This window comes from Mustelus asterias, chromosome 4, assembly GCF_964213995.1.
Source record: "Mustelus asterias chromosome 4, sMusAst1.hap1.1, whole genome shotgun sequence".
NCBI lineage: Eukaryota > Metazoa > Chordata > Chondrichthyes > Carcharhiniformes > Triakidae > Mustelus > Mustelus asterias.
Genome location: NC_135804.1, coordinates 27,266,954 through 27,292,709, shown reverse-complemented (window position 1 = coordinate 27,292,709; position 25,756 = coordinate 27,266,954). Strand labels below are relative to the sequence as shown.

The following is a 25,756-nucleotide window of genomic DNA, read 5'->3' as shown; positions in this document are numbered from 1 at the left end:
ACAGAATTCCCACTCACCTGAAGAAGGGGCTTGCAGCTCCGAAAGCTTGTGTGGCTTTTGCTACCAAATAAACCTGTTGGACTTTAACCTGGTGTTGTTAAACTTCTTACTGTATTCAACCTTCCCCAGTGCTCTGAATGCCCTAATACCTGTATCCCTACTGCTATACTTGGCAGTATTGTTGGATATTTTCTCACTTTGTATGAAGTTGTTCCTTCTAGTAACTTGTATTTTTCACCACTTTACATTCATGATCTCTGATCAGATTATCTTGCCTTATTTTAAAGCAATATTCAGCATTTAATATTTCATACAGTTTAATGTGATCTCCCTTAACTATTTTCTCCACACTAACTTTTCAGTATCTTACACAGATCATTCTCCTTGCACATTGCATAATTCCTGGTGCTTTTGTCTTCAGTGCTTATATATCTTTCTTTGCAGCTTAGCAAGGAGAACTGTTGACAGCAATCAGTGTAGTTTCAAAGAAGCAGAAGATCAAACCAAATGTTTTCCCAGAATGTGGGACAAGGATAATAGACCAATAGCATGGCAAATGCAACCATCCAAAAGGTCAAAATGGGAAAAATTTTCTGATGGGCCCACAAAATGGAAACAGGCAGTGTTAGACATGAAAATAAAGTTTGGTATGGGACACATGTTTTAGCTATTTCTTGATGTGGAGATGCCGGCGTTGGACTGGGGTAAACACAGTAAGAAGTTTAACAACACCAGGTTAAAGTCCAACAGGTTTATTTGGTAGCAAAAGCCACACAAGCTTTCGGAGTCCCAAGCCCCTTCTTCAGGTGATGACTTCTGGATATGGCTGTGCAATGTTCTCCTTTAACTATCAGAATCCTGTGGATGGCACTGATAGCCAAGTTCCGCACACATGAGGACAGCCTAAACCGGGATGTTGGATTTATGTCACATTATCAGTAATCCCCACAGCTGGCCCCTGGTCTTGCATAATCTCACCAGCTGTTCTGTCTGGAGACAATACACATCTCTTTAACCTGTGTTTAATGTTCCCTCCAACCACATTATCTGTACCTTTTAAGACCTGGCTGGCTGTAGAGATTTGCATTCTAATTAGTATTCTGTAACTTGATTTCTGTGTCTGTACACTGTTGGAGAACAGAGACCACTCCATCTGACGAAGGAGCAGCAAGCTCCGAAAGCTTATGGTGTTTGCTACCAAATAAACCTGTTGGACTTTAACCTGGTGTTGTGAGACTTCTTACTGTGCTTACCCCAGTCCAGCGCTGGCATCTCCACATCATGGCACTGTGGCACAGTGGTTAGCACTGCTGCCTTCTGAAGAAGGGGCTTGGGGCTCCGAAAGCTTGTGTGGCTTTTGCTACCAAATAAACCTGTTGGACTTTAACCTGGTGTTGTTAAACTTCTTACTTAGCTATTTCTTACCATAGATGTAATTTGACTGAGGCAGGAACTTCTTTATAAATGACATAGGAAGAAACCTACTACTTTGTTGATCTGGATATGGCTGTGCAATGTTCTCCTTTTAACTTGGTAAAAGTTTGCTATCAGAATCCTGTGGACGGCACAGTGGTTAGCACTGCTGCCTCTCAGCGCCAGGGACCCATTCAATTCCCGGCTTGGGTCACTGTCTGTGCGGAACCTGCATGTTCTCCCCATGTCTTCATGGGCTTCCTCTGATGTGCTTGTTAGGTGCATTGGCCATGCTAAATTCTCCCTCTGTATACCTGAACAGGCGCAGGAGTGTGGCGACCAGGGGATTTTCACGAACTTCATTGCATTGTTAATGTAAACTTACTTGAGACACTAAAATAAACTTAACTCCCTATGGTTGGTGATGAATATATTTGTTGTGAAGCACAAAAGTGCTTTGCTTTATGTTGGTTTCTGGCTCTTGGGGCCAAAGTTGTGTACATAAAGTGTGAAAATTTCCTTGTAATTGGCAGTTCCTTACAAGAGAATATTTGCACTCATGTTTTGGGTTTTTAGTATTGAGAAACCCTGGTGTCAGTTGTCTTTGTCTTGAAACAATTGTGTATTGAGTTAAACATTTGAAGGGAAGAAGAAAGCAAATGACTTTATCCCACCCCTTTTTAAAAAAAAATGAAATAGTCGATTCCTGCAGTAGGACAATTTTAGTCAGCTTATTTGTTACCCGTGCCACGTGATAGTGAGGAGAGGAACAGGGAGAGAGAGCAATTGAACACGTGGCTACAGGGATGGTGCAAGAGGGAGGGATTCAGATACCTGGATAATTTACAAACGGGATTGTCTACACCTAAACCAGAGGGGTACCAATATCCTGGGGGGGAAATTTGCTAATGCTCTTCGGGAGGGTTTAAACTAATTCAGCAGGGGGATGGGAACCTGAATTGTAGATCCAGTGTGTACAGGAGGTTGTGAGTAGTGAGGTCATGGATAAGGTTTCAGCCTCGCAGGAGTGTACTGGCAGGCAGGAAGGTGGTTTGAAGTGTGTATACTTCAATGCCAGGAGCATCCGGAATAAGGTGGGTGAACCTGCAGCATGGGTTGGTACCTGGGACTTCGATGTTGTGGCCATCTCGGAGACATGGATAGAGCAGGGACAGGAATGGTTGTTGCAGGTTCCAGGGTTTAGATGTTTCAGTAAGAGCAGGGAAGGTGGTAAAAGAGGTGGAGGTGTGGCATTGTTAGTCAAGGACAGTATTACGGTGGCAGAAAGGACGTTTGATGAGGACTCGTCTACTGAGGTAGTATGGGCTGAGGTTAGAAGCAGGAAAGGAGAGGTCACCCTGTTGGGAGTTTTCTATAGGCCTCCGAAAAGTTCCAGAGATGTAGAGGAAAGGATTGCAAAGATGATTCTGGATAGGAGCGAAAGAAACAGGGTAGTTGTTATGGGGGACTTTAACTTTACAAATATTGACTGGAAAAGCTATAGTTCAAGTACTTTAGATGGGTCAGTTTTTGTCCAATGTGTGCAGGAGGGTTTCCTGACACAGTATGTAGATAGGCCAACAAGAGGCGAGGCCACATTGGATTTGGTACTGGGTAATGAACCAGACCAGGTGTTAGATTTGGAGGTAGGGGAGCACTTTGGTGATAGTGACCACAATTCAGTTACGTTTACTTTAGCGATGGAAAGGAATAGGTATATACCGAAGGGCAAGAGTTATAGCTGGGGGAAAGGAAATTATGATGCGATTAGGAGAGATTTAGGATGCATAGGTTGGGGAAGGAAACTGCAGGGGATGGACACAATTGAAATGTGGAGCTTGTTCAAGGAACAACTAACTACTGGGTGTCCTTGATAAGTATGTACCTGTCAGGCAGGGAGGAAATGGTCGTGTGAGGGAACCGTGGTTGACTAAAGAAGTTGAATCTCTTGTGAAGAGGAAGAAGGAGACTTATGTAAAGATGAGCCATGAAGGATCAGTTAGGGCGCTTGAGAATTACAAGTTAGCCAGGAAGGATCTAAAGAGAGAGTTAAGAAGGGCCAGGAGGGGACATGAGAAGTCTTTGGCAGGTAGGATCAAGGAAAACCCTAAAGCTTTCTATAGGTATGTCAGGAACAAAAGAATGACTAGGGTAAGATTAGGGCCAGTCAAGGACAGTAGTGGGAAGTTGTGCATGGAGCCTGAAGAGATAGGAGAGGCGCTAAATGAATATTTTTCGTCAGTATTCACGCAGGAAAAAGACAATGTTGTCGAGGAGAATACTGAGATACAGGCTATTGGACTAGGCGGGCTTGAGGTTAATAAGGAGGAGGTGTTAGCAATTCTGGAAAGTGTGAAAATAGATAAGTCCCCTGGGCTGGATGGGATTTATCCCAGGATTCTCTGGGAGGCTAGAGAGCAGATTGCAGAGCCTTTGGCTTTGATCTTTAGGTTGTCATTGTCTACAGGAATAGTGCCAGAAGACTGGAGGATAGCAAATGTTGTCCCCTTGTTCAAGAAGGGAAATAGAGACAACCTCGGTAATTATAGACCAGTGAGCCTTACTTCTGTGGTGGGCAAAGTTTTTTGGAAAGGATTATAAGAGATAGAGATCGGATTTATAATCATCCAGAAAGGAATAATTTGATTCAGGATAGTCAACACGATTTTGTGAAGGGTAGGTCGTGCCTCACAAACCTTATTGAGTTCTTTGAGAAGGTGACCAAAGAGGTGGATGAGGGTAAAGCAGCTGATGTGGTGTATATGGATTTCAGTAAAGCGTTTGATAAGATTCCCCACGGGAAGCTATTGCAGAAGATACGGAGGCATGGGATTGAGGGTGATTTAGCGGTTTGGATCAGGAATTGGCTAGCTGTAAGAAGACAGAGGGTGGTGGTTGATGGGATATGTTCATCCTGGAGTTCAGTTACTAGTGGTGTACCGCAAGGATCCGTTTTGGGGCCACTGCTGTTTGTCATTTTTATAAATGACCTGGATGAGGGCGTAGAAGGATGGGTTAGTAAATTTGCGGATGACACTAAAGTCGGTGGAGTTGTGGACAGTGCGGAAGGTTGTTGCAGGTTACAGAGGGACATAAGCTGCAGTGCTGGGCTGAGAGGTGGCAAATGGAGTTCAATGCGGAAAAGTGTGAGGTGATTCACTTTGGAAGGAGTAACAGAAATACAGAGTACTGGGCTAATGGTAAGATACTTGGTAGTGTGGATGAGCAGAGAGATCTCGGTGTCCATGTGCATAGATCCCTGAAAGTTGGCACCCAGGTTGATAGGGTTGTTAAGAAGGCATACGGAGTGTTAGCTTTTATTGGTAGAGGGATTGAGTTTCGGAGTCAGGAGGTCATGTTGCAGCTGTACAAAACTCTGGTGCGGCCGCACTTGGAGTATTGCGTACAGTTCTGGTCACCGCATTATAGGAAGGATGTGGAAGTATTGGAAAGGGTGCAGAGGAGATTTACTAGGATGTTGCCTCGCATGGTGGGAAGGTCTTATGAGGAAAGGCTGAGGGGCTTGAGGTTGTTTTTGTTAGAGAGAAGAAGGTTAAGAGGTGACTTAATAGAGGCATACAAAATGATCAGAGGATTAGATAGGTTGGATAGTGAGAGCCTTTTTCCTCGGATGGTGATAGCTAGCACGAGGGGACATGGCTTTAAATTGAGGGGTGATAGATATAGGACAGATGTCAGAGGTAGGTTCTTTACTCAGGGTGGTACGGGCATGGAATGCCCTGCCTGCAGCAATAGTGGACTCGCCAACACTAAGGGCATTTAAATGGTCATTGGGTCAATATATGGATAATATTGGAATAGTGTAGGTTAGATGGGCTTTAGATTGGTTTCACTGGTCGGCGCAACATCGAGGGCCGAAGGGCCTGTACTGCGCTGTAATGTTCTATGTTCTATGTTCTATTTGATATAACAGAATGGGTTTCAATTCACATTTGTGGCCTTACCAGAGAGTGGCTTTGGATTTTCAGTGTCTAAGGTTCCAGGTTAGAAATTTAGATGTCATTCTGCAAGGAACTTGCAAGAGACTGGCTCCTGGTGACATAGTGTATATATTTTTCTTGGTGGAATTCATTGAAAAAACCTGCGATATCAGTGTTAGAGAAGAATCACTAATAATGAAAGCAGAAAATATTGGAAATGCTTGGCAGGTCTGGCAGCACCTGCCGAGAGAAATAATTAATATTAGTTTCAAAGAAGCATACAAATTGGCAAGGGAACGCAATAGACCTGAGGATTTGGAGCAGTTTAAAATTCTGCAAAGGAAGACCTGGGGATTGGTTAAGAAGGGGAAAATAGAGTACGAAAGTAAATTAGCGGGAAACATAAAAACTGAGCGTATAAGTTTCTATACTAAAGATTTGACAAAAGCGAATGTAGGCTCCTTACAGTAAAACTGGAGAATTCATAATGGGAACAAAGAAATAACTGAAGAACTAAATTTGTACTTTGCTTCTGTCTTCACAAAGGAATTCATGAATAATGAATCATAAGTTCTGAGAGAATGAAGTTTTAGTGAGGAGTCGAAGAAAATAAGTATTAGTAGAGAAATGATTTTGGAGAGATTAATGGGGTTGAAAGTGGATAAATCTCCAGGGCCTGGTAATCTTCATCCTAGAGTACTTAAGGAAGTGGCCCTGGAAAGAGTAGACCCATTGGTCATTTTCTAAAATTGTTTGGAACTTGGGCTGGTTGGAGGGTAGCTAATGTAAGTCCACTATTCAAAATGGGAGGTAGAGAGAAAACGGGACTACAGACCAGTGAGCCTATAGTCAGTATTGGGGATGTTGCTAGAGTCCATTATCAAGGATTTCGTACCTCAGCATTTGGAAAGCAGTTGTTTAATCAGACAATGTCACTGGATTTACAAAGGGGAAATCATGATTGACGAATTTATTGGAATTCTTTGAGGATGTAACTAGTTGAGTTGACTAAAGAGAACCAGTGGATGTGGCCTGTCTGGACTTTCGGAAAGCTTTTGACAATGTTTCACATAGCAGATTACCATATAAAGTAAAAGTGCATGGGTTTTGTTTTTTATTCATTTGGGGAAGAGGGCGTTGCTGGCTGGCCAGCATTTATTGCCCATCCCAAGTTGTCTTGAGAGCAGTTGAAAGTCAACCACATTGATGTAGCTCCAGAGTCGCATGTAGGCCGCACTAGGTAAGGATGGCAGATTTCCTTCCCTGATCGACTTTAGTGCATACAGTAAGAAGTCTCACAACACCAGGTTAAAATCCAATAGGTTTATTTGGCAGCAAGAGCCACTAGCTTTCGGAGTTTTCCGAAGGAGCAGCAAGCGCTCCGAAAGCTAGTGGCTTTTGCTACCAAATAAACCTGTTGGACTTTAACCTGGTGTTGTGAGACTTCTTACTGTGTTTACCCCAGTCCAACACCGGCATCTCCACATCAGGACTTTAGTGAACCAGATGGGTTTTTCCAACAATCAACAATGGTTTCATGGTGATCAGTAGATTCTTAATTCCAGATTGTTTTTATTGAATTCAAATTCCACCATCTTGCTTGCAGGTAGTGCCTTGAGATGAATAGAAAGCTGGTTAGCTGACAAGATATTTAACAACACCAGGTTAAAGTCCAACAGGTTTATTTGGTAGCAAAAGCCACACAAGCTACCAAATAAACCTGTTGGACTTTAACCTGGTGTTGTTAAACTTCTTACTGTGTTTACCCCAGTCCAACGCCGGCATCTCCACATCATAGCTGACAAGAAGCAGTGTTGGCATAAGTTGGTCTTTTTCCAATTGGCAGGCAATGACTAGTGGGGTACTGCAGGGATCTGTACTACCACCCAAACTGTTCACACTATATATGAATGATTTGGATGAGGGAACTGAATGTATTGTTGCCAGATTTGCAGATGATACAAAGTTGGGTGGGAGTGTGAGCTGTGAGGAGGGTGCAAAATTTTGGACAGGCTGTGTGAGTGGGCATATGCATTGCAGATGCAGTATAATGTGGATAAATGTCAGGTTATCCACTTTTTGGTAGCAATAATAGGAAGGCAGATTATTATTTGAATGGGTGTAAATTGAGAGAGGTGGATACTCAGTGAGACCTTGGTGCCCTTGTGCATCAATGGCTGAAAGTAGGTGCGCGGGTATAGCATGCAGTAAAGAAGGCAAATGGTATGTTGGCCTTCATAGTGAGGGGACTTGAGTATAGGAATAGGGATGTTTTACCGCAATTATATCGAACATTGGTGAGGCCACGCATGGAGAATTGTGTGCAGTTTTGGTGTCCTTACCCAAGGAAGGCTGTCCTTGCTATAGAGGGAGTGCAGCAAAGGTTTACCAGGCTGATTCCTGGGATGGCAGATCTGTCATAAGAGGAGAGACTTGAGCCGTTTAGGATTATATTCTTTGGAGTTTAGAAGAGTGAGAGGAGGTCTCATGGAAACTTATAAAGTTATAGACTGGGTAGATTCAGAAAGAATATTCCTGATGGTGGGCGAGTCCAGAATTAGGGGCCATAGTTTGAGGACAACGGGTAAACCTTTTAGAAGTGAGTTGAGGAGAAGTTTCTTCACCCAGAGAATGGTAAATCTGTGGGATTCACTACAGAAAGTAGTTGAGGCCAAAACGTTGTGTGATTTCAAAAAAAAAATAGATGTAGCTCTTGAGGCTAAAGGGATCAAGGAATATTCGGAGGGGGGGGGGGAGGAAATCAGGATATTGAATTTGATAATTGGCCATGATCTACATGAATGGCAAGGCAGGCTTGAAGGGCCGAATGGCCTATTCCTAGTTTCTATGTTTATGGCCTTCAGGAACTGATTATTGTTGAATTAATTCCGTTGCTAGAATGTTGAACTGCCCACTTCTGATTATCCTCTTTTCAAGGAGAAATGTCCATCTTTGATTGCTATTTGAGGGACACTTGCTGCAAAGTGAATACTTATGGATATTGAGTGAGATCAAGTTTGGGTTTTGCTGTATTGCCTTCAGACCTCCAGCTTTGTACAAAGAATTGTCACTTGGGTGAGGTACCAAAAGGCTGTTCAAGTACTTCGTGCAGTACAAATAAAAAATGAAAAAAATCTCCATTTGAAAAGCAAAGGAAAAGGTAGAACAAATAAATGTCTTTTGATGTTACAGCAACTGAGTAAGTCTTCAGCCTCATTAAGGCAATGGCTCTGTAGAAATTCCTGTGCTGAATTTAAGTAGAATCTAGTAGACTGCATTGGTCCTGGAGTTTCTAGTAAGCCTGAGAAATAGTAACTGATGCCGTTGCTGAGTTCATAGATTAAAATAAATTGCAATAGTTTCACCTGATGTATTAAGACGTGTATGATACATTTCAAGAACTTCTGTAATGTATATTTTATGTATAAAGATATTATTTCAGCTGTACTGTGCCAATATCTAACTATATTTCTCTAACGTAATTTCAGCACACTGACGTCAAAACTCGTGCATACCTCTGTTGGAACAAATACATGCCGTGGTGGGGAACTATGGAATCGGTAAGCACTGCTGTGAACTTTATTTTTCTTACACCTTTGGTCCATCCCAATTTTTGCAGATAGTACATGAAATGCAATTGGCTAGAGGTTTTGAAAAGCTCTTAGTTTGTTGTAAAAACATAAGTCTGAAATGCCATTTAAAGCCTTGAAATGTTGAAAGTTACTGACTCATAATCCTACAAATAAAAAATAGTTTTGGTAGTTCTCCAGATTCTCCCTTTTGGAGTGGTCTTGATATTAGTAAGCTTTCATGCTATTCTGAGCATTTGACTTCTGTCTGTGGATTTTGCAATACTTTCAGTACATTACTGTTTGAGGTGTTAACCGGTGAGATTTCAATCAAATGGTGAGCCCCAAGCCACTTGATGTCGACATGCTGAAAGATTCAATAATTGAGATTATCTTAGTGAATTGAACATAACTGGTCATTATAGGTGAACATAATGTAGGGAAGTCCATTGTGGACAATGGAAGTTGACAGACGCTGGAGCGAGGTGACTTCTTGCAAGCTGTGCCCAGCGCACCTTCTAATTCTATCTTTTACTCTCGTTCTATGCTTCTAAAACTTCATTCTAACTCTTTTAAACTCTCTAACAATGCTTTAATGCAATTTCTTAATGGACTTACCTTGCATTAAATTGATCTTTCTCTACACCCGAGCTATGATTGTAACACTACATTCTGCACTCTCTCGTTTCCTTCTCTATGAACGCTATGTTTTGTCTGTATAGTGCGCAAGAAACAATACTTTTCACTATGTTAATACATGTGACAATAATAAATCAAATCAAATCGAACTCCGTAGTGGTGAGGAGCGCACTGACTGTTTCAAGGAGCACAGTGTTAGATGGACTGTAAAGTCTCGCATCTTATGCAGTCCTTCAGGATTGAGAATGACTTGCTTCCACTTTGGTTTGATGAGTTGTGGCTCTCAAGTTCCATTGCGTAATCTGCAGACTCTGCTGCATATGGCAAGGTGGTCCTTGGAGGGTGAATAAATAAGTTGTTTGGAAGTTTGCATGCTCTCTTCAATAGAACTTTGTTCCTGTGTCTTCCTGATGAAGTCTGTCTTTGTTCTGTACCTTCCTAAATGAACCTTCTCCAGTTTGGTCGACACGCCTTGCTGACTGTTCTGTTTCATGTCTGTTATGAACAAAGAGCACTACTTGAGAACAATTTAAACCAAAGGGAGATGCTTCTGCTTCAGTGAATTGTTGAACAAGTATTTTTTCTGTCATGCTGCTCTTCACAGCATAGTTTCCTAAGTATGGCAGCACAGGTAGGTTTATTCTGTTCAAATTGGCAATATAAGTTTTTGTTGCAATGGCTTTCTAAGATGCAGAAAAACAATGGTCCAAGGCAGGTATTGCTTTTGAATACTTCAATATCAATTCTCCTCTTCTCATCATTGTACATCATTCTAATTTCTTCTGAAGGTATTGACTCTTTGCTAGGATACAGTTCCACTCGTGCCACTAGCTTTCTACAACATTTGTCTATGTGGTGGCAATTATTTACAGGTGAACCTTTTCAACCATTACGGGGAAGGATATCACAAATTCAGAACAATCTTGCCCTCACCAGATAGACTTGATCAATGTGAGAGAGAGAGCCCCCCCCGGGGCTGAGGTCAACTGTAGCTCTCCTACTGTTCACATCAACCAACTCGCCCATTTAGGGAATTCCTAAACCTTTTATCTAATCATTTATTTTTGAATAGTCCCTAAGTCGTTCCATGCAGCTGGTCTTGGTTCTCTTCTGTCCATCATCCACTTTTTCATCAGTAATTTATTAAATGCTGCAGTAAATATTTTTTTTCTTTCATGGTTATTTCAACAGTTTTGAAAAGAAACACAATATTTCATTTATTTTAAATTGTGATTGTTTGTGGTGCTGGAACTTGCAAGATGCAGTTTGTTTCCTATTCAGTTTTTGAAAAGGCCAAAATTAATTCAAAGTTATATTGCGCGTATTATGTTGTGATCAGGAATCATAGAATTCCTACATGCAGAAGGAGGCCATTTGGCCCATTGAGCCTGCAATGATAACAATCCCACCCAGGCCCTATCCCTGTAACACCATGTATTTACCCTGCTAATGCCCCTGACGCTAAGGGACAATTCACCATGGCCAATCAATCTAACCTGCACATCTTTGGAGTGTGGGAGGAAACTGGAACACCCCGAGGAAACCCACACAAACACAGGGAGAACATGCAAACTCTGCACAGACAGTTGCCCGAGACCGGAATTGAACCTGGGTCCCTGGGCGCTCTGAGGCAGCAGTGCTAACCACTGTGTTGCCCTCAGAAGGATCTGAGATCCCTCTGCTCAATTCTGGCATGAATCTATGTGGAGAGCTTTTTGCTGACTTTGACATCAAGTTGGTGGCATTATAATGAGTGTGTAAATGTGTGATAAAACCATGAACAAAATACAGCTGCTGATTATTATTGCTTTTAACATTTGGCATTATTTTGTATTTGCCTGTAAAGCTTTTAAAATAGGAAAACCGGAATGCAGAGTGAAGGTTGTTCTATTAGTGTTCCTTTGAATTCAAGCTTAATATTAGCTTACATATTTCCAATTTTTTGAAATGTAAATTCCATTTTCATTAGGGTGTACTGCATGTGTAAAGCAATGAAGCAATTTGAAATTTATGCATGGATTATTCAGAAAATAAATGCAAAACTTTGTGTTTTTCTAGTGTTTAGCATTGATTTAAGTTCTTAGTAGTAACTATCTTTCACTTTACTCATTTTTACATGGATTGCTAGGCCTTGCGCCTTTTAACACCTCTGGGTAGAGATACAGAGAGACACCTGTCTTCTGACTCTCAGCCAACAGCCTCCAGAGAAAGACCTGTCTTTAAACAGCAGAACACCTGACAGTAATACCTATTTTCTAGCAGGTCCCAGAGAGGGAGAGAAAGAGCTGCTGCTCCATTTCAAATTCCAACAGCAATTGCCTGCTTGTTTCTCTGTAAGCCTAGCTTTGCTCATTCATATGACTCATTCTTCTTGTCAAACAGCCTAATTAAACCCTACTCTGAAACCCCAGGAGACAACCCTAAAAATAACAAAATTGCATTAATTCAGATTAAAACATGAACCCTAGGAACAATTATTTTTCTGCAGCAGCAGCACGTGGGCTGCCATTGTAAACAATTGGCACTATTTGAACAGAGTTGAATGTTAACATCTCCTTCACAAGAAACGTAACACAAATACATTTCTTAAAGGCTATTGTCACCTATTTCAGATTCAGACTTTTCCGGTTCCTTCTGGAATTTGGAATAGTTGGCTTAAGGCCACTCTTTTTACCCGAGTGCTAGTTTCATCTGAGCTGCTGGCTTCAAAAGCTTCTTATTTTACATTAAGTATGTTGGAATCTGCCTGATGTTACCATGTAAATTTCCTATGTTGTAAATGCTTTCTATATCTGGTCAGCAATATTCTCCCAAAGTTGTTCAGTCTAGTGCATGTGGAGTGATATTTTAAGTAGAAAAATTCTCATTATAAATAACAATCACTGCTGGTCATTGTGAAATGTCTATTTATGCAGAATGCTTATGAATAGAAGGTTAATTTGCATTACTCGATCCTTGGGCAATGACTAAACAGAGGTGCTGATGCATGGGCTATTTCTGTTTGTGTTTGTTTTCTCTTTTTAAAAGAAGCTGTAGATATTTTGACGACATGTTTCAAACAGCTCCACATGCCAGTTAGTGTGTTATCCCTTGCTCAGGAGCTGGATGGTCTACTTATCCTATTTTGGACCTATGTATTGGTAAATTCTGGTGGGTAAATTTCCCACCATAAACCTCTCCACCTCTTTGCTTCTTTTAAGATGCTCCTTAAAACATACCTCTTTGACCAGGTTTTTAAGTCACCTGTCTCATTATTGCTTGGTGTGAAACACTCTTGTGAAGCACCCTGGGACATTACACAACATCAAATGCTTTTTACATAAATGCAAGCAACAATTTGTTGTTATTAATAATCTACAAATTATTATCTCTCAAGGTTTTTCTACCATGAACGTGAGGCAGAATAGCCTGTAGTCGCTAGGTTTATTCTTCTCCTGTTTCGCACTAGCCTCATTTGCACGTGGTTGAAAATGTCCTGCAAAGTATTATTTTTATCATGATAGGGTGGCACAGAGGTTAGCACTGCTGTCTCACAGCGCCAGGGACCTGGGTTCGATTCCCGGCTTGACTCACTGTGCAGAATCTGCACGCTCTTCCTGTGTCTGCGTAGGATTCCTCCGAGTGGTCCGGTTTCCTCCTCCAGTTCGAAAGATGTTCTGCTCAGGTGCATTGGCCATGCTAAATTCTCCCTCGGTTATAATGGCAAGATTCTAAATGCAGGACATTTCATGTTTACCATGTCTGTTTATTATCTGTAGGGTTAAATTGAAATGGAAAAGAAGCAGAAAAATATGCTGGTAAAATTTAGGTCCTTTTCTTGATGGCAGACCATGTGATCTTTCTGTTGCAAGCTAAATGCTTACCAAAAACGTGTTACAATGCTGGATGCTCAGAGGCTTCTAGTGCTAATGTAAATTTCCTGTACAGATTGTCTATGTAGAAGTTACCATCAAAAAAACACATCTGGAAGTGAATTTCCAATTATTATTTAGGCTTTAGAATAATTTTCAGTTTGTGGACCTGTAGACAAATTCAGTTTTCAGATTCGTTACAAAAATTTCAATGAATGGACTAGATAGTCAAATACCCTGCAAATTTTGGGGTCATTAAGTTATGAGCCACTATTTTTTTTCTTCTGCGCTTTCAGCAAGTGCCATTTACCACAGACCCGCTTCAACAAGTTGAAAAACAATGGTCAATAAAGTTTTAAATTTCTTTATTTTTATCGTTTACATAATCCAATTTAAAATAACCATGGAGCATTTGTGTTGAGGAAAAATGTAGCTGGGGAACTAAGCATTTGAGGTGAACTGATTTCAAGCGTGTGTTTGTGAAAGGATTGGAATGGTTCATGGGTGGCACAGTGATTAACTCTGCTGCCTCACAGAGCCAGGAACCCAGGTTCGATTCCTGTCTTGGGTCACTGTCTGTGTGGCGTCTGCACGTTCTCCCCATGTCTGGGTGGGTTTCTTCCAGTTTCCGGTTTCCTCCTCCTGTCTGAAAGACGTGTCGGTTAGGTGCATTGGCCATGCTAAATTCCTCCTCCAGTGTTTCTAAACAGGCGCCGGGGTGTGGCGACTGAGGGATTTTCACAGTAACTTAATTGTAGGTAAGCCTATTGTAAGTTTATTAATGATGCTAATAAATAAACATAAACTTAAACCAAGGATTTTCTTTAGTGGAAATGGTATTGATGGAAAAAGAAAATGAATTAATATATAATATTGATAATTAGAACTTGTGAAAAGTTGATTAAAGTTTGTGTGCTGCGTACTTGACACTGGACCTTTGCACAGTATCGGGAAAAGCTGCCAATTGGCTCTGACTCTGTCATAGAAATAAAGCTGTCATGCATTATATCATGGTTGAGGCTGTTACCTGATGGTCCCGATGGTTCTTGACTGAATATGGATAGGCTGCAGAACTTTGCACTGACCCATTGTGTGTGTGCTTGTTGAGTTTCATTAAGCGCCTGCAACTTTGATGTAGAAAATAAATGTAATTGTGTGTTGTAACTTGATTATGTTGGTACCTCATTTTAAGGTATTGGTGCTCTTTCTGTCAATTTACACTCCCTGAACTCATAGAAACATAGAAAAACTACAGCACAATACAGGCCCTTCAGCCCACAAAGTTGTGCCGAACATGTCCTTACCTTAGCGATTACTAGGCTTACCTATAACCCTCTATCTTACTAAGTTCCATGTACTTATCTAAAAGTCTCTTAAAAGACCCTATCGAATCCGCCTCCACCACCACTACCGGCAGCCCATTCCACGCACCCACCACCCTCTGAGTGAAAAACTTACCCCAGACATCTCCTCTGTACCTACTCCCCAGCACCTTAAACCTGTGTCCTCTTATGGCAACCATTTCAGCCCTAGGAAAAAGCCTCTGACTGTCCACTCGATCAATACCTCTCAACATCTTATACACCTCTATCAGGTCACCCCTCATCCTTTGTCTCTCCAAGGAGAAAAGGCCGAGCTCACTCAACCTATCCTCAGAAGGCATGCTCCTCAACCCAGGCAACATCCTTGTAAATCTCCTCTGCACCCTTTCTATAGCTTCCACATCCTTCCTGTAATGAGACGACCAGAACTGAGCACAGTATTCCAAGTGGAGTCTGACCAGGGTCCTATATAGCTGCAACATTATCTCACGACTCCTAAACTCAATTCCTCGATTGATGAAGGCCAGTACACCATACGCCTTCTTAACCACAGCCTCAACCTGCACAGCTGCTTTGAGTGTCCTTTGAACTCGGACCCCAAGATCCCTCTGATCTTCCACACTGCCAAGAGTCCTACCATTAATATTATATTCCGCCATCCTGTTTGACCAACCAAAATGAACCACCTCACACTTATCTGGGTTGAACTCCATCTGCCACTTCTCCGCCCAGTCTTGCATCCTATCAATGTATTTTTTGTACTACAAAAATAGTAGAAAATCAAGTGGTAAAAGGTGCGAGGAACTTGAGAGACTTGAGGCTGACAAGTCTCCTGGACCTGATGGCCTACATCCTCAGAGTTTATAGAGGTGGCAGCTGAGATAGGGAATGCATTTGTTGTAAACTCCCAAAAATCGGTCGATTCTGGAAAAATCTGAAGAGCAGCATGACAGAAAAATCCCAAATGTAATACCTCTGTTGAAGAAAGCGGGATACTTTGGGCCAGTTGGCTTAATATCTGTTGTAAAAGTGTTAGCATCCATTCTTGAGGAAATAGTAACCGAATGTTTCAAAAATCATCATTTGATCAGGAAAAACCAGCATGGTTTTGTGAAAGGAAACAGTGACAAACCAAAAGAGAAAATGCTGGAAAATCTTAGCAGGTCTGGCGGCATCTGTAAGAAGAGAAAAGAGCTGATGTTTTGAGTCCTGATGACATTTTGTCAAAACAAACTAAATTCACATCCCGGAAGATAAAACAAAAACAGAAAATGCTGGAAAACACAGCATATATTGTAAGCATTTGGGGAGAACAGCTGAGTTAACTTTTCTGATGTAAATGATTTCTGGCAAGGGGACCTATTGAAATATTAGTTTATCTGTTTTCTCTGCAGATGCTGACTTGTGTTTCCAGCGTTTTCTGCTTTCTCTACAAAAATAAATCAACATGTAGATTATATAGTCGAATTTTTGGTTTGGTCAAAATAGCTTGAACGTGGAAAGTCCCTTTACTTGCTACCCACTGACCAGGTCGTTATTTCTGAAGTTTTCTATTTTTGTTTCAGAATTCCAGCATTTTGCTTGAAAGGAATTATGTGATAGAACAAGGTGACTCGTGGAGGAACATTTCCTGAAGTGGCACTATTGAGCATAATTTTAGGAGAGGGTGGGAGAATGCAAAGGGGTTGTCAAAATGTAAATAAGTCCTCATGAGTTGGCTCCTCAGATAATTGGATCCTCCAGGCTGAGCTGGAGAAGTAGTTATTTGAAGCAACTAAAATGAGCTTAGTGCCAGAATATTCATTTGTGGGAGCACATGCCTGCTCAGGGGTCCAATTTCTGTGCTGCAAACCATGAACTGACATAGAGTCATAGAGATTTACAGCATAGAAACAGGCCCTTTGGCCCAACTTGTCCATGCCGTCCTTTTTTTTAAACCCCAAAGCTAATCCCAATTGCCTGCATTTGGCCCATATCCCTCTATACCCATTTTACCCATGTGACTGTCTAAATGCTTTTTAAAAGACAAAATTGTACCCGCCTCTACTACTACCTCTGACAGCTTGTTCCAGACACTCACCACCCTCTGTGAAAAAATTGCCCCTCTGGACACTTTTGTATCTCTCCCCTTAAACATATGCTCTCTAGTTTTAGACTCCCCTACCTTTGGGAAAAGATATTGACTATCTAGCTGATCTGTGCCCCTCATTATTTTATAGACCTCTATAAGTTCACCCCTCCACCTCCTGCACTCCAGAGAAAAAAGTCCCAGTCTATCCAGCCTCCTCTTGTAACTCAAACCATCAAGTCCCGGTAGCATCTTAGTAAATCTCTTCTGCACTCTATCTAGTTTAATAATATCCTTTCGATAATAGGGTGACTGGAACTGTACACAGTATTCCAAGTGTGGACTTGTACAACTTCAACAAGACGTCCCAACTCCTGTATTCAATGTTCTGACCAATGTAACCAAGCATGCCGAATGCCACCTTCACCACTCTGTCCACCTGTGACTCCACTTTCAAGGAGCTATGAACCTGTACCCCGCGATCCCTTTGTTCTGTAACTCTCCCCAATGCCCTACCATTAACTGAGTAAGTCCTGCCCTGGTTTGATTTACCAAAATTTGGAATAAATGGAATAAGTTTCAAGAGTTTTCTTCATTTAACAATTATGTAAGTAAATAAATTGCATTGATAGGGAGCTTTTCATGGTCTTTGTGCCAAATTATGTTATAACCAATATTAGGTATTATAATGTAAGAAACATGGCCAACAAATTCCTTGCAGCAAAATCACAGCACAAAGATTAGTAGATAATTTATATATGATATTTAATGTATTAAAAATAGTTATAGATTAACATTATTGCCACTTGCTATTGGTGACAGATGTGTGAAGTTAATGCACTGCTTAATAATTTTATTTTTCTTTATCACCTGGAACGAAGGGCAAACTAACCAAAGAACCTTTAAGTGGGTTGGCTGCTGCTAAATTTTCCTCGAATTCTTGGTTTAAATGTTAAGATAAAATCATGTAAGTATTTGCAGAAAGTAATTTTTATGTTAAGGCTATAAAGATGAAGTTTGAATGAACTTCTAACCTGGACTCATGAGTGTTCAGCCTAAATTGTCGTGGAGAACGTCCATCCACTTTCATTAGTCAACGGTAATATTTGCTTATATACTAATGTAGACATACTTCAGGGCAAGTTTTTCTTTTGTGAAAGGTAACGGATTTCCTTTTCAAAGTGTTGGTGGAACAACAGTTATCTTAAAACATGAAAAATATTTACCAATTACCAGTAAATTAAGCTATGCTTTTAGTAAGCTAAGCAATAGTAGCTGTAGCCAGATTTCTTCTTTGGTACAACGAGGGCAAAAACATATATTCAATTGCCATATTCCACTTTAAGTCTACAAATAAAGATTTATTTCACACTTCAATTTATCTTAATTGCAGTGCCATCCTCTCCCATTGTTTTGCTGCCTAATTGTTTACAGCAGTACATAAACTGATGGCAGAGTTGCCAGGTCAGAGATTGTTCCTGTCAATTCCACCCCCTGGATTTACTGAAACAAAAACCATATGCAAATTTTATTCTGTTTTTAACATAGTACAGAAAATAATTTTGCTTAGCACTGAATTTGTAATAAAATCCATGAAAATCACACCTCTCCTCCACTTCAGCAGCAGACAACTCATCCCAATTTGGTTCTTGAATTGCATCATCATATGAATCATCAACGCCACCCGCATTCATGCCATCATCAGCCATGTCATTCCACAAATAAACATCTTCAGTCCCATCAAGTGCATTGGATATTCTGCAATTCTTGAATGATTTAACAATTCTCTCCCATTTCATCCTCGGCATTTACAACACATTCACACAAGGTTGCTAAAGTTTGAACCCATACGTTGACTCTCTTGATGAATGTCATCATAGAAATCATAGAAACCCTACAGTACATAAAGAGGCCATTCGGCCCATCGAGTCTGCACCGACCACAATCCCACCCAGGCCCTACGACCATATCCCTACATATTTTACGCGCTAATCCCTCTAATCTACGCATCCCAGGACACTAAGGGGCAATTTTTTTTAGCCTGGCCAATCAACCTAACCCGCACATCTTTGGACTGTGGGAGGAAACCGGAGCACCCGGAGGAAACCCACGCAGACACGAGGAGAATGTGCAAACTCCACACAGACAGTGACCCGAGCCGGGAATCGAACTCGGGTCCCTGGAGCTGTGAAGCAGCAGTGCTAACCACTGTGCTGCCGTGCCGTCTTCTCTCCTCCAATAACCTAGTCATTTTACTTTTTACTTGTGCTAACTTTGAAGGGCTTGTTTAGAGAGATATCCAATGGTTGAACAAGGCTGGTTGGACTACTAGGAATTTCTGCAATATCATTGTTTTGTGATCAAACTTCAACATAATTGACAAGGTGTGATCTGAACATTTCCCAGATGCGAAGACTTTTATTTATGTAATCCTTCTAGTCAGAAACTCCAAATTTTCCTCAACCATATTTTCAATCCACTTCCATCCATCTGCCCATTATTGTGAACATAGGCTACTATTTCTTTTGAGAATTACTGTTTTGGAATGGTCTTTTCTTGAATATCACCATTGACTTCATCTTGTTCCGTCAGACATGTACTCTTCGTGGCCAGCCATCTTCACTAACATTATTTGCTCACCAATTGGACTGATTGACACATTAAAATCCATGTTCCCAATCTGTATCCATTCTTTTGATGTTTTGTTATTGAAGCTGCTGAAATTTGATAATCAAGTTCTGAGAGATAGATGCTATGAAATCTTCATTTTCTGCTGTAGTGCAAATTTTATTCTGTTCATAAACCTCATCAAGTGCTGGCTTTGAAATCTGCCATGCCTAATATATTTACTTATTTTGGGGTAAAGATTCCGATTGATCTGCAAGAAACTGGGAGTTTATTCTGATGATTTACATGTTTTTTTAAACCTTAATTTTTCTGCTGTGATCACTTGCAACTTTCCCCTGCACACTTATTCTTGGGCACCTACTCGATGCCATATTGCCAGAAAGCTTATTGTAGTTTTGGCTGGTTTTGAGGGTGGGATTGGCAGAAACACTGTTTTTTGACCCGGCATGGCTGGTAGTGCTGGCGTCCCATCTATTAATGGATTCATAACTGATGGTAGTTCTCATCTCACATAACATTATAAGATGTAATGTGGAGCGTGATACCAGAAGATATTGTGATTTAAGTGTAGCTAATATAATAATATTGATAGTTTAACTATAACATCAGGAAATTATTATTATTAAGAGTCATGTTTGTTTACACTATTTTGATGATGCATGTACACCAAAGAACATTTAAAAAAAGCAAAATAAGCAAAATTTGCAGATGCAGGAATCTGAAACAAGAACAGAGGACGCTGGAAAATGCCAGCAGGTTTGCCAGCATCTAGGTCAACGTTTTGAGTCATAGACTTTGTCCGAATTGAAAGGAGGGAGGATGTATTGGAGCTATAGAAACTGCAACAAAAAGTAGCAACTTTAAGGACAAACGACAGTTCCTACTCCTCAAAAGCTAGGGTCAACTTATGCACAGGATATATGGAAAATTAAGGGTTTTTTGGCCAAAAGTCAGGGGTCCAATTTTACACAAGATCGACAATCCGAGTGTACACAGTCAGCGAACTGTCACAGAACAGCTGCAAATGTTCAATATTATGGTTCATTGATCTAAACGGTTAGAAATAAAATGTTAGGAAACTTTGATGTATCCTTTTAATCTTTCATTCCCTCAGTTCAACTCCATGTGCTCATCAGTTTAATAAACTGTTGCATGTTTGTAGCTTTTATTGGATGTTTCCAGCTGTTGAATATAAGGATTAACGTGGATGTGACCAAACTTTATTGATGTGGGCAATATCATTTATGGAAGGTTTAACTCAACAGGAAAAGTCAGTTTTTCACCTTGTATCAATTTGATTTAAGAATGCATTGCAGTCGGAAAATTGCATTCCTCCCTGATATTATGAATGTAATTGAGAACTTGTTAGATATAATGGTTATAAATCTCCATACAACCACAGTGACCTGATATCTTGCAATATTGCTCCATGATACCAGCTGCTGTTCTGTCTTAATGGTGCCCAACTGAAATCTATTTGAAGAGCACTTGTCCAGAAAACATAGATATGGTTTTCAAAGTTGACATAACGTAGTACTAAGGGAGTGCTGTGTTGCCTAAGGTGCTGTTTCAGATGACATGTCAAATTGAGGCCATGCCTATGTGTTCAGGTGGATTTGCAAGATCCCCTGTCATGATTTGAAAAAGTGTAAAATGTATTCCTGGTCCACATTCACCCCCCTATCACCTCCGCAACCATCAAAACCCAGTTGACTGGAATGGTGTCTTATTATCAAAATGATTTTATATTTTGCTGTTGTACCAATATTTATTGTTCACATCTTTTCTTATATTATTAACACTTCAGATTGAACAACTGAAGTATGATCAGAAACCTGAATGAGACGGAAAAAAAATCACACAAGTGCAATTTTTCTTTTATAATTTAAAGCTTTTGACTTGTATTCTTCAGCATCAGCATCGACTTGGTAGGTAAAGGTACACTTTAAAGCACTGAGTTGTATTGAAATTCAGTAAACAGACAAGCTAAATCTGTTAATGTCAGCTAAAGTAACAGTTTGAACATGAGTTGCATTCTGCATTTTCTTTTGGGAGAGTAATGCTTCTCAGTGACCCATGTTGCAAATTGTATTCTTGTGAATGTTGTTTTCCAAAGGGTTGGGCTTGGCAAAGATGCATTCTGATCAAGTAACTCACTAATACTTATTGAATGGGTTCACAAATGAAGAGTCGTGGATTGGAACAGCTATCCGTTTCAGTTATCCATGAAACTGTCTCTATTGAGAGCCAATTTCAGAAAATCTTCTGGCCACCTTCAAAGAAAGGTGACAATTGAGGGAAAGACAAATTCAACATGTGTGAATCATTAATGAAATCTCTCTTCATTCCTTTTCCACCCCGACCCCTAGAGAAAGGGTGCCTGAAGAACCTGTGTCATTCAAATATAACATCGATTTTTAAAATTTTTTAATGTTTAAAAACCAGTGTTATATTATAAACTGAGAACCAACTCAGATCTGGAGGACCTATAATACAAATAAAACATTAATTATTTTTATTAGTTTTCCCAATATTGGAGGAAATTTCTGATCATCTAGTATTGGATGTTGGGATAAACAGACACAGTTTAGCGACAGTAGAGAAATCAGAGAGGTGGAGATGAGGCAAAGTTGGGTGCTATTTTTTATTTAAAGTTTATTTATTAACTAGTGTCAGAAGTAGGCTTACATTAACACTGCAATGAAGTTACTGTGGAAATACCCCAGGTGCCACACTCCGGCACCTGTTTGGGTACACTGAGGGAGAATTTAGCATGGCAATGCACCTAACCAACACATCTTTCGGACTGTGGGAGGAAACTGGAGCACCCGGAGGAAACCCACCCAGACATGGGGAGAGTGTGCAGACTCCACACAGTGACCCAAGCTGGGACTTGAACCCAGATCCCTGGCGCCGTGAGGTAGCAGTGCTACTCGCTGTGCCACAGAAGGACATAATATAGATCAGAGAAAGGAGGGGCCAAGGATGGATCCTCAAAGGATATCAGAGGTCAGGATATGGTAGCAGGTTAAGAAGCCATTGAAAGTGATGTGATTAGATAGATAAGAATGGGACTAGATGAAGCGCAGTCCTACCCAACTGGTGAACAGAAAAGGATAGTGTAGAGAACCGTGTCGAAGTCTGCAGATAGGTCAAGAAGATGGGGAGGAAAAGTTCAGCTTTTGTTCAGTTGCATAGGATGTCATTTGGGACTTTGATAAGAACTGTCATGGTACTGTAGCTGAGCAGAGACCTGATTAAAGAAACTCAAACATGGATTTCAGGGGACCATCCAGCTGCCCCTCTGGTCCACAAGTTAGGAGATATTGCTAACTGTTTACTCTCTTCAGCTGTTGTGTCTCTAACATTTAAATCTGATGTCATCATCCCTCTCATCGCACAAGTCTGGAGGACCTATAATACAAATAAAACTTTAAATTATTCATATCCAGAGTTAAGAATGGGGACCGAAACAATGGCTTCAGTTTTCCCAATATTGGAGGAAACATGGAGTTCAGGGGGAAATGGGCACAGAGTTAGGAGGTGACAACACATTCCAAGGACTCGGAAAAGAAAGTGAGATTATAGATGAGGCAATAGTTTACATGGACGGTAGAGTCGGGTAGTTTTTTTGTGTGAAGAGAGGGATGATGACAGCAGATTTAAATGTAAGAGAGTGAACAGTTAGCAATATCTCCTAATGTGTGGGCCAGGAGGGGCAGTTAGATGGTCAGCAGATTTAAGGTCGAGGGAGAAGGAGAGAGATTATATTAACAAGATTAGTCAAACAGGAATTAGAGGGATAGGAAGGAAGATTAGTACTGCTGCCTCACAGCACCAGGGACGCGGGTTGGATTCCCGGCTTGGGTGACTGTCAATGTGGAGTTTGCACATTCTCCCTGTGCCTGCGTGGGTTTCTTCCCACGGTCCAAAGATGTGAGGGTTAGGTGAATTGGCCATGCTAAATTGTCCCTCAGTGTACCTGAACAGGTGCCGGAATGTGGCAGCTAGGGGATTTTCACAGTGACTTTATTGCAGTGTTAATGCAAACCTACTTGTGATTAAAAAATAAACTTTACTTTACAAACTCAAGAAAGATGCTAGTCCAGGACTGGAATGGGGTGCTTGGGAAGTTTGGCCTATTGTGCTAGTGGAAGGGAAGAACACAGATGATTTCAAACTTAGTGCATTATTTTTTGCAATCAAATCTAGACCACCAAAGCACAGTTTTTAAGGCCTATGTATGCAATAACTGCTAAATTTGATTACTATGTTTTCTGTAATAGGCAGTTTTTTATTAGCCTGTCTTAATTATTAAGTGAGGTTCTTGTAAGGGGATTCTGTAAAGCTATGTTCATTATTGACATGCCAACAATTTATTTAACACTGTTGCTGGAGGGGATAGCACATCAAAAATAATGGCTTTTCTCTTGTCCTGCCAACAGCAGCTTTGGTACAAGCAAACTGGGTTTACCATCTTTGGAGACAACCATACTTTTTGGCTGTCAATGGACTAGAGCGCCTGCCTGCTTGTAGCAGGGCAAAAACATTGCTGACTTCTACAAAGGAATATGAAGTAACTGGTGTTGAACAGTTAAACCAGAAAATAAATAGCTCCTGCATTACAAGTAGTTCTGGAACATAACTCAGTTGGGGTTCAGAAGGGTTAGTAATTTGTGTAGATGAAAGGGGTGATCTTGGTTTTTTGCAACACTGCACATACCCTGAGATTTGGTTGGATTGGGGGAGAAACTCCAAGACTTCGGGAGCATTTGGGCACTACTGGGATCAGGGAACATTGGGATTAATTCAAATTCTGGGATTCTATGATTTGGGGATTTTATTTTATGGTTGTCTCAAATACATAACCATATATAGATGAAGGAATTTATAATTTTATTCCCTTACCATTTTTACTGCAGAGTAAGCATAAGATGGTACGAAAAATGCACTATTTGGAGGCTGATTTGTGATACTTGGCAGTACTGGGGAGAGAAAATGTTGTTTAGTGTACTGGGAATAATGATGGCAGCCCTGGTTTTTTTTGTTGTATTAATGGTCCTGAGGTTTGGAGATGCTCGAGGTTGGCAGTATTGCCTTTGATCTGATGTCACTGGGGGGAGAACTGTGAAAGTCAGATGAGGTTTGCTACATGCAGGATTTTGGCTGGGGTATGTAAGAAGCAGGGTATGAGCCCATCTGCATGGATTCGGAGGGAGGAATCCCGTGGGTGTCTACACGTATAATGACAGTTGAAGGGATCTGTTGAGTACACATTGAATTTGGTGTTTTGTGATTGATTGCTGGACAGTATTTTTAAAAATATTGCGTTGTTGGTTTTTTTATTTGAAGAAAATAACAAATCAAAGATATTGTGCACTATTAACAAATAGAATGTTTTATATTTTCTCATGATTGTCTTCAAAACTCAACTTTCTTTTTCACTTCTGTGAGTGAAGTATAGTTTATGAATTTATAGAACACAAAAACAAAAGCAACAGCTGGTGTAGACACAATTGTGTAGTCACTTACCTGCACACACTCAAATGCATACTTAAAATAAAAATTAAATTTCATTGAAAAATTTTGCAGATTTGGATTCACAAGGATATAATTTTGTAATTGGCAGATGTATTTTAATAATAAATGTAGCATAATGCACTTGACCACATGCAACTCTCCAAGTATATGTATACCATTACCTGATTGCATGCTCAAGGTGGCTGAACATGAAGAAGAATTGGGCAAGTCATGGGGAGGCAGTGATGCAGCAAGATCTGGGGACCCGGGTTCAAATTCACCACAGCAGAAGGTGAAATTTGAATTCAATAAAAAAGATCTGGAAATATAAGCTTAATGATTATGAAACCATTGTCAATTGTCATAAAAACCAATCTGCTTCTCTAATTTCCTTTAGGGAAGCAAATCTGCTGTCCTTATCTGGTTTTGGCCTACATCTGGATTCTAGATCTACAGCAAAGTGGGTGACTTGCAAATGCCCTCTGAAATGAAGGGTGGTTAGGGATGGGGAATAAATGCAGGCCCGGCCAGCGATACTCGCTCCCCATAAAATGAGTTTTTAAAAAGTGTGTAATTCCTGATCTGCAACCTGTGCTACAACATGGTTGCAAAGCAAATAGCCTTGGACTGTATCACCAGCACCATTAAATAGCGAACAATAAATATTATTCTGTTTCTGCAAAGGCCTTGGTCAGGCCACATCTGTATACTGTCTTGTTTTGGTCTCTTCACATAATTTGTGATAGAAACCCTGGAAATGACTGAGGATGCCCTAAAGAGCCCTTAGTTAATTTGTTTGGCTTGG

General features: G+C 40.6%; 1 protein-coding gene across 2 annotated transcripts in view; it reads left to right on the top strand.

Moving 5' to 3' along the window:
- ankrd11 (ankyrin repeat domain 11) overlaps positions 1–25,756 on the top strand; it is a 200,689-nt gene that overhangs the window by 23,943 nt on the left and 150,990 nt on the right. For both annotated transcript variants that reach the window (XM_078210718.1, XM_078210719.1), the window contains exon 2: positions 8,843–8,914. The gene's annotated coding sequence lies outside the window, so the exon portion shown is untranslated. The remainder of the gene's footprint in view (positions 1–8,842; positions 8,915–25,756) is intronic.